Here is an 8,408-nt window from a genome sequence, read left to right as displayed (position 1 = left end):
GAAAGGTGTTGAGCCGAAAAACAAAAAATTTGATAAAAATTAGCAAACCTGCGGAAAAATGCCAGTTTCTTCATTTTGATTATTTTGACGAGATTCTGATTCCATCACGCTGCCTCACAATTTCGTCCCTGGAGTGAACTGTCAAAGACGGAAAATGCTTAGCCCGATCTGTCCAGATTTGAAAAATAGAACTCTCAAGTTTGATTTAAAAAACCCTTACTATGGTTTTCTTAGATCTAAGAAAGCCTAGCCTCCAACCTTTACACCCTGCCACCAAGCGAGGAAGGGATGAAGAGGGTAGGCCTAACTGCTGTTACTCCATCACTGTGAGTTCGGCATGAAAATTGTAAAGTTCCACAATATTATATGTCAAGCCTTTACGAATGAAATTCTCTGAATATATCTTGATAACAGCTCCGAACAGTCCTTCGATATTGATAGAGCAAGTACAACATTTGCTTTGTGACCTTATGGTCCTAGTAACTCAAAACGACCTAAAGTGTCAGATAAAACTTTGTAATTCTGAAGTAGCGTAATGCATGCCAACCTGATCGTGCGGCCAGCCAAGAAAAAAGGTTCCTTGAATCGTTGTCACACGCATGAAAGGTTGGAATTGTTTGATTGTGTTAATTATCCATTGGTATGGCGATGTTCAATAGTTCCTGTATTCAATTGGTCAAACAATTGCCCTATGAGATGCAAACAGAGATAACAACGGATAACTAACTCTTCTGCATGTCATTAGCAGAGAGGCTAGGCTAGCTCTTGTGAGCTGAGAAGTTCTGACCACTGCTTGTCGACCGGACAAGCGACCTTTGATCAGACCGCTCACACGCTGGCCCTCTGGAACTCTTCCCTTTTCCTCCAAATTTCCTCCAAACAGTTGCGGTGGGTGGACCAAAATGTGGGTGGGGCTTAAGTTGCTTCCACTTCTTTACCACCAAATAGCAAGCAATAAGAACAAAACAATACTGATCTTTCTATACTCATGGCAAGCCACGGCATTTTGAGAACCATCCAAACGAGAAGAGTCACCTTTGCCTTCTATCTCTTTGTTTTAAGTTAGATTCTTCTTGATGGTGGGGACGAAGCCGTTTCACCTCCAATTTCCTCTGATTAATTTTTATCTGATGAAAAAGTTGCCTCAAAAGTCGTTTGAAGTAATTAATAACTGCTCAATCTCAGGGGCACAAACACAAACACGCACACACAGCACTTGAGACATATTCCGTCTATGGGCTGGATTAGGCCGTATTGTCGCGGAAAGCAAAACGAGCCTTACAAAGGCCCACTGAGCGCGTAGGTATCTGTGTCACTGGGGGAAAGTGTGTCGTAAACGTTCACCCCATTGCCAGGGCTAGGAGAGCGTGAGCCCTCTGTGCAGTGCTATTTTTTTTTCAAGTCTTCTACATTTTTACAAGAGGGGTTTCATTAAGGAGGGTCCGTGGGAACGGGCTCGTCCTTTGCTGAGCCCTAAAGACATTTGATTGGCTGTTAGGTTACTATAGTTGTAAATGGGGACAACATGTTAACAGTGATTGGATAAACGAGCAAGCCGCCAAGTTGATCACTCTGTGTTTATTGCCTGCGATCATAACAGTTTCAACTGCTCACTCATTTACTCATTTCGTTATTTTCATTTGCTTTGGGATAGAGTTGGGGGGTGGGGAGGGTAGCTCAAACCCGTGAGCCCTTCACTACCCACTGCCACTGCTTCCAAATCCTTCTTTCCAAGACGGAAAATATCTGTGAATGAATTATTATTTTTGTGGCTCCCTTTCGATTCCACATTTGACAAGTTCGACTTGAACAGTCAATAATAGGCAATTTTAATGATAACATTAAAAAACAAATTTAGTAGATTGAATTTGGGACCACGGGAGATAACGAATGATAGATTGTTGATGGTTTTAAGTAAAAGAGTTACCTCCCTGGCCTAACGAGTCTAATTTCTGTGTGGCTGCGTCGGGTGTCTTTATTACAAGTAATCTTGATGTAATCGCTTACAGTATCGAATACAGATAGACCAAATTCATTACATTTCATGTTTTCATTTGAGATTTCAATGTTTATAATATGATTAATTTGAGCTTGTTGTTATACAAGTAATATAATATTTGGACTTTTATGACGTCATTTTGTATTTGGGTTTTTTATGTGTTTTTACTCTTCTCGAGGCATTTGGATTTATTATGTGTACATAATTTGAACTGGCAAATAAACAATTGCTGGTTTAATTTCACCCCATATGTTATTAGGTGTAGCCAACATAATTTGATATGTCAAACAAACAAACTGATTTTTTTATAATTCTCTCCTCAAATTCTATTAGGTGTACATCATGTATATAATGTGATCGGACAAATAAACACTGGAAGTTTTGATTTCACCAAAATTTCATTATTTGTACATAATTTGATCTGACAAATATACAATAAATGCGTCAATTTCAATTGCGATTATATAGACCTTAAAGATTTACATGACCTTTGTCCGTTTTTGAGATGTTTAACCTTTTACTGAAACTGTTGTTCTGAAGTACATTTAATTAGAGAAGATGCAAACCGCACCAGAGCACCTACAAACCACCCACGGTCTTTTCATTGCAACAGCTAATACATTTTCGTATGTCCGCATTAAACAAAACAAAACAAAACAATGAAAAAACAACAAAAACAAAAACACAAAAAAGAAACATTCTGGCTCATTTCTTAATTTGCTAATGCACGTGAAACTTTGCCTGGCACTTATGGAGGTCAGTTCAGTAACCAAACGATTTTTTGTTATTTAAACTTAAAGTTAATCTAGACACCGGTGTCTGTGGTGTCTCGGTTGGACGCTTTGCTGTCGTAAGCAAGAGACTTGAGTTCGATTCCCAAGAGGGGAGAATGTTTATCGAGTACCTCCGTCTTTCTGCTGGGATGTTGTATCCCTCTCAGCCTCGGTTGGCCCTGACAAGCAGAGTCGAAGCCCACCTCGTGAATGATCTATTAATCTATATGTGAGGCAGCGAGGTGGATTCAGGATCTCGTCAAAATAATCAAAGTGAAGAAACTGGTATTTTTCCGCAGGTTTGTGAATTTTTACAAAATTTTTGGGTTTTTTTAGCTCAACACCTTTCATGCCCATTAAAAAACTCATTTCTGTGTGGATTTTTCTGACAAGCGTTGATTAAAGGCTCAAAAATGTAAAGGCGCTCGACAGGGGTTTTTTTGTGTGCAATATTATGGAATTAATAGTACAATCTTTAAATTTCATCGTTTGTTGTTCTTCTGATTTTAAAAAAAAATTCTTTTTTGAAAAGAAGTGGAGATAGTTGCGATTGAAGGAGGTGGGTGTCACTTGGTGTCAGGTGTTCAAATTATGCAAGAAAATGGCCGTAAGAGGTTGGTGACTTCCAATGTTTGAGTGTCCTTAGAAATCTGCAAATTAACATTTGTGAGGCAGCGTGGTGGAATCAGGCTCTCGTCAAAATAATCAAAGTGAAGAAACTTACATTTTTCCGAAGGCTTGTGAATTTTTATCAAATTTTTGCTTTTTCGCTCAACACCTTTCATGCCCATTAAAGAACTCATTTCTGTGTGGATTTTTCTGAAAAACGTTGATTAAAGGCACAAAAAATGTAAATTTTCAATTATCACGAACTCTTAAGCTAAGGAAATAACTAATTTTACAAGTGACCCCCACTTCCTTCTTTTGCAAATATCTCGACTTGTATTCAAGAAAAATTTATATCTTTTTCAACCAAATAAAGACAAGTGAACAAGCTTTAAGATGATACCAATAACTCTACATGCCCAAAAACTGACGAGAGGCTGATTCCACCACGCTGCCTCACATTTGTTTGGTGTCGTTTGTTCTCTTGTCTTTCTCTCCGTTAAATCAAGGCAGACATGTGCTTTGAAATGGATACAAAAAGTGAGGCTTATCCATCAGTTTGATGAATGTCAATATGTGTTAGGGTAATTTAAAGCCTCACAGTAAAAATGTAGGAATACAAACAAACAAACAAACAAACAAACAAGCAAACAAGCAAGCAAACAAACAAACAATCAATCAAAACCAATTAAATGTGTCCCGCGTTGTATCACGAAAAAGGAAAAAAAGAATAACTGCCCACCCAAAGCGCAGGAAAAGAAAATGGATGGATTCAGTTTCATTAATTAAGCAGTTCTCTTTTGTAAGTGTGTAAGTGATCGTCAGTGGATTATAAACGTGGATCCAATGTAGATGCTGTGTTTAGTAGTTCTTAAATCCATTATGTGTTCAAAAAACAACTGCGTGTGAGTATTTGTGTGTATGTGTGTGTGTGTGTGTGTGTGTGTGTGTGTGTGTGTGTGTGTGTGTGTGTGTGTGTGTGTGTGTGTGGGAGAGAGAGAGAATCGTTGTACCTCTGTATAAATACTATCACTATGTGAATCTTATGAATGCATTGATGAAATGTATAACACCACTAGTATTTGTGTGTATGTGTGTGTGTGTGTGTGGGGGAGAGAGAGAGAGAGAGAGAGAGAGAGAGAGAGAGAGAGAGAGAGAGAGAGAGAGAGAGAGAGAGAGTTGTCAATCGTTGTACCTCTGTATAAATACTATCACTATGTGAATCTTATGAGTGCATTGATGAAATGTATAACACCACAAGTATCATCATCATCCGGTGCCTTGCCGACTGGCGAGGGCGATCACGGACCTCCACTTCACTCTGTCTTGCGTTGCAGCAATGGTGTCTGTTGTTCTTGCTGCTCCTATAGCCATGTTGTCATCTTGTCCAGTATCTTTTCCCTCTGTCTGCCTCTGCCTCTCTTTCCATCAAACTTGCCTGTTGTTACAATATTCTCCAGTGCTTCTTTCCACAAGTATAAAAAAGATAGAAAGCAATATAAAAGACCCATAACACCCCCTTTCCACGCAAATGGTCAGATCACGCAGTGGCATATATATTATTTCTTATGCTTGTTTGTTTTTTGTTTTTGTAAAGTGTTTTACGGCGCTCGCAACTGCATAAAGTCATATGAGCGCGCGGGACACACCTAACATGTTCAGTTGGTAGGAAATTTTGAATTTTGCCCGGGTGGCGGCCGAAGCCTACTCTTATCGATTTTAGACCACCAAGAGATCTTTAACGTGCGCAGCTTGCACACGGGCCGTCCGAGATTTTTCTCCCTTGTCCGAGAAGGCTAGGTGTAGATCTTTCCTACCAGAAGATCAGGGGTGTGACAGAAAGACAGCAGTAAGGAGGAGCCAAGGAGTAGCAGTAGAAAGGCTGCAGAAAGAGTCAGGAGCCCAGAGGAGGGGGCAAAGGAGGTGAGGGGGTGGTGGCAGAAAGTGGAAATGAAAGCAGACAACAGAATATTGCTAGAGAGCAGGAAAGGAGGTGAAAGGAGACAATTTTAGAGAAGAACATGTTTCGGTCGCTACCCGGATTCGAACCCGGGACCTTTGAATGAGAGGCCAACACCTTAACCTCTAGGCCACGAGAGCCCCCTATTTCTTATGTATCTGTAAAAAAAAAGAAAGAAAGATGTGAAAAAAACTTTTTACCATCTAGCTTAAGACTATTGTCAGAATAAGCACAGGATGCGTATCGCTCTTTAGAGTATGTAGCTATTATTATAGCTCCAAAGATCTTGTAATTAAGTTGCTGCATGTGGTTGAATGATGCATCTGATGTGAAATTAATATGTACATTTTTGTCAGCTTTACTTCTCTTTTCAAATTGAATTTTAATGAGAGTAATAATATAATTTTTTTTTTTATACCTGCATGTGTTTAACTCTTTAACTCCAACGTCAAGTCTGTGCTCCTCTACGGCTGCGAAACTTGGAAGACAACGAAAACAGTATTGAATAAAGTCCAGACTTTCATCAACAGATGTATGAGGAGTGTTCTAAGAATTAAGTGGCAGGATAGAATAAGAAATGAAGAACTGTGGGAAAGGACAGGACAAAAGGATATAGAAGTAGAAATAGGACTAAAAAAGTGGCGATGGATGGGACACACCCTAAGCAAGCCCAGCGGAAACATCATAAGACAGTCACTGTAGTGGAACCCACAAGGAGCACGAGGCAGGGGTAGGCCACGGGAAACATTGAGGAGATGCGTGGAAAGGGACATGAGAGAAATGAAGCTCACTTGGAACGAGCTTGGAAGGATGGCTCAGGACAGAGATAAATGGAAGGAGCTTGTATGTGGCCTATACCCTGCCAGGGGTGAAAGGCATTGGTGATGATGACGAATTTTTTAATTTATACCTGCATGTGTTTTTACGGTCTTGTAAAGTCAAGACAAATTTCTCTCTGAGATAATAAAGTATTATCTTATCTTATTGTATCTTTCTGTGGGCCCCCTTCATGCTGAATATTTAATTTATACAAGTAATTATATGTTTAAGTTGATGTTCTGCGTAGTATCTTCACCCACTGTTTAATTATTGGCAGATCTTCATCCTTATCTTATCTTATCTTATCTTTTTTTTCTATCTTATCTTATCTATAAGTCTGTTTCTTTCGATGCAGATTCTTTATGCACATTGTCATGTAATATGATGATGTAGATTGCTGGTATTTCCACCAACACTTTATTTATTCGTGGATCAATACGGTTCATCCTTATCTTTTCTCTTCTTTTTTTTACCTTATCTTGTCTTTTCTTATCTTATTTATTGTTTTTGTAAAGTGTTTTACGGCGCTCGCAACTGCATAAGGTCATATGAGCGCGCAGGACACACCTAATGTTTTCAGTTGGTAGGAAGTTTTGAATTTTGCCCGGGTGGCGGCCGAAGCCTACTCTCATCGATTTTAGACCACCAAGGGATCTTTAACGTGCGCAGCTTGCACACGGGCAATCCGAGATTTTTCGCCCTTGTCCGAGAAGGCTAGGTGTAGATCTTTCCTACCAGAAGATCAGGGGTGTGGCAAAAAGACAGCAGTAAGGAGGGGCCAAGGAGTAACAGTAGAAAGGCTGCAGAAAGAGTCAGGAGCCCAGAGGAGGGAGCAAAGGAGGTGAGGGGGTGGGGGCAGAAAGTGGAAATGAAAGCAGACAACAGAACATTTCTAGAGAGCAGGAAAGGAGGTGAAAGGAGACAATTTTAGAGAAGTAAATTTTGTGGTCGCTACCCGGATTCGAACCCGGGACCTTTGAATGAGAGGCCAACACCTTAACCTCTAGGCCACGAGAGCCCCCTATCTCATTTATACATCTGTTTTTAAATGCTGATTCTTCATACACATGTAATATTATTATCATGATGATGTAATGATATTTTCACCCACAGTTTTTTAATTCGTGGATCAATACGGTTTAACCTTATCTTATCTTTTCTTATCTTTTGTTTTGTTTTCTTATCTTATTTATACGTCTGTTTTTTTAATGCTGATTTTTTTAAACACTTGCAATATTATGTTGATGTTCTGGTACATGTATTTCTACTCTCAGTTTATTTATTCGTGGATCAATACGTACGGTTTGACCTTATCTTATCTGTTCTTATCTTTTCTTTTCTTTTCTTGTCTTATTTATAGGCCTACGTCTCTTTTTCGATGTTGATTCTTTATACACATATGTAATATTATGTCGATGTACTGGTATTTCTACTCTCGGTTTATTTATTCGTGGATCAATACGTACGGTTTGACCTTATCTTATCTATTCTAATCTTTTCTTTTCTTTTCTTAGCTTATTATAAGTCTCCTTTTCGATGTTGATTCTTTATACACATAAGTAATATTATGTATTATGTTGATGTTCTGGGGTTTCCACTCTCAGTTTATTTCTATTCGTGGATCAATACGTACGGTTTGACCTTATCTTATCTATTCTTATCTCTTTTCTTAGCTTATTATAATACGTCTCTTTTTCGATGCTGATTCTTAAAACAATTATTCTGTTGATGGACTGGTATTTCTACCCACAGTTTATTTCTATTCGTGGGTCATTACAGTTTGACCTAACCTTATCTCTTCTTCTCTTTTCTTAGTCTCTTTTTCGATGCTGATTCTTTAAACACACACACACACACACACACACACACACACACACACACACACACACACGAGTGCACGAACCCCTATTTTAAGAGTCACTTCAGTCCACAAAACACCTGTTTGGGAAGACTCCTTTATTTAGACTTCTTCATCGTAGCGACAAAAGACCCGCTGAATCACGCTGACCTAGTCTGTGGATGGTTGTAGTTCGAATCTCTGGCGAGGAGTTCGTTTATTCGGGAAGCTAGCTGAGACTGTTTTGTTTGTTTGTTTTTGTAAAGTGTTTTACGGCGCTCGCAACTGCATAGGTCATATGAGCGCGCGGGACACTCCTAATATTTTCAGTTGGTAGGATATTTTGAATTTTGCCCGGGTGGCGGCCGAAGCCTACTCTTATCGATTCTAGACCACCAAGGGATCTTTAACGTG

This window comes from Aplysia californica, unplaced genomic scaffold, assembly GCF_000002075.1.
Source record: "Aplysia californica isolate F4 #8 unplaced genomic scaffold, AplCal3.0 scaffold00760, whole genome shotgun sequence".
Classification (NCBI taxonomy): domain Eukaryota; kingdom Metazoa; phylum Mollusca; class Gastropoda; order Aplysiida; family Aplysiidae; genus Aplysia; species Aplysia californica.
The sequence above is the reverse complement of the archived record's forward strand: the minus strand, read 5'-3'. Positions refer to the sequence as shown.